Genomic DNA, 1,796 nt, shown 5'->3' on the forward strand with positions numbered 1-1,796 from the left:
CGATGAAGACAGGCGCCGGGCGAAGCGAGCGACACGGGAAATTGCCGCACTCGGCCACGACGCCCCCCGTGAGGTGCAAGACTTCATATGGAAACGTGCATGGGAAGTCCTCCCCACGCGGCAGAGACTGCACCGCCTCGGCATCGTCCCCGACGCCCGTTGCCCGAACTGCCAGCACCAAGAGACCCTCAAACACGCTCTGTTCGACTGCGTGGCCGCGCGACCCGTGTGGCGCTTGACCGCGCGCTCCTTCGGCATTCGCCCCCCTCCTTATCACAGGCGCAATAAAGGCCGCTTCGCGAAACTCGTCGTCGCCATCACCCTTTTCGTGATCTGGCAACGGCGATCACTGGCCGAAGCGAAGAAGAGGCCTGTGAGGGCGGCGTATCCCGCCATGAGTAAAATCAGGAGGCTGCTGTGGGCGCACCTCTCCGAGCAACTTGAAGCCAGCGGCGAAGAAACGTTTCTCCGCCGTTGGCACACCAGGTTTTTTTTCTTGAGGGACGGCAAACTGGTCGCCCCAATAATTGTTTACTAATGGGCCCCTCCCTGCCTCTTTAGTGTTTTTTGCGCCGCAACTCGCCCCTCCCCCCCCCCCCTTTTTTTTCTGCGTCCCGGCACTATGAAGCCGCTTCTCGCACCCGCTGTTTAGCGCCGTCAGGCACAACTTTCGCGGCGCGTAGGGACGCCGCAGAGGCACATCACACGTAACTCCGGGCGCGTCACAATGTCACGCGATACGCAGCGCCTGACGGCGTGTTATTAACCGCGGTCTTACCCGATGCGACCGCGCGGTCAAATGAGTCTTGTACATATTTGTATATAACTGTTTGTATATATAGCAATGTATATTCTAAGTTCCTATGTATTGTATATATGTATATAGCTGCTCATATCCGTCTTTGTTTCTTTAATTTCAAATTGTTCACATAAGCAACTGAGCACTCCCTTGTTTTTGATGACGTCCTTTAGTGTTGTTCGTTTCTTTCTTTTGTGATCATAACCCCGTTCATTTATGTTCCCCTTAAGTCACCCCTGTAACCAGCCCAATTGTCGGCTGAGTATTGTGTTGATCAGTGTTTTCTTGATTTGTCAAGAGATCAATAAATTCTCTTTGTGTAGTATCTGTTCTTATCAGCTTAATATCTGATACGGATCCTATTTGGATCCAAGATATTAAACTTATTTTTGTGATGCGGCGGAGTGCTTGAAGCTTGCTTCACCTCCGCCACGGGTTGGCCCGGTATTGCACTACCTCCGGGATCGGCCCACTCACCCCCTGCGGGGTGAGTTCGACAATAAATTCAATGATAGAAGGAGTGTTCGGATTTACCCATGATACCGGGGTAAACGGCTTGGGTGCGTCGAGTGTCCGAGACGGTGGCGGCACGCCGCCCCGGCTGACGCGGTATTCGCGTGCAGGGAGTGCGCTAGCTGTGTTTACACTTACGATTGCTCTGGGAAAATAAATGTTTCCGTGTGTATTTCATATATGGAGGGTCTCTTTTATTTTGTTATGTTCACACGTACATACTCAAGTTTCTTATTTTTTTTAACGTTCCTACTCATATTAATAAAACTATTGAGGAAATTATCATTACTCTTTCGGAGGAAAGCTAGAAGTGTGTATACGATGTGTATGCATGTGCGATGTGTATGTATGTATGTGTGTAGAAGTGTGTATGTATGTGCCAAGCTATTTCCGCTTTTCGAATTCACCCGTTTCGCAACGAAAAATAAAAAAAGCCTCTAGAAAATGGGGTTTGGTTGGTGTTTCTGTTTACAGTTGCAGTGGC

The 1,796-nt window shown here is 50.2% G+C and overlaps 1 pseudogene; it reads left to right on the plus strand.

Annotated features, from left to right (window-relative positions):
• The first annotated feature begins 1,099 nt into the window (after positions 1-1,099).
• On the plus strand, positions 1,100-1,277 carry LOC142766140 (U2 spliceosomal RNA; annotated as a pseudogene).
• Positions 1,278-1,796: the final 519 nt, after the last annotated feature.

Source organism: Rhipicephalus microplus, chromosome 6 (genome assembly GCF_043290135.1).
Source record: "Rhipicephalus microplus isolate Deutch F79 chromosome 6, USDA_Rmic, whole genome shotgun sequence".
NCBI lineage: Eukaryota > Metazoa > Arthropoda > Arachnida > Ixodida > Ixodidae > Rhipicephalus > Rhipicephalus microplus.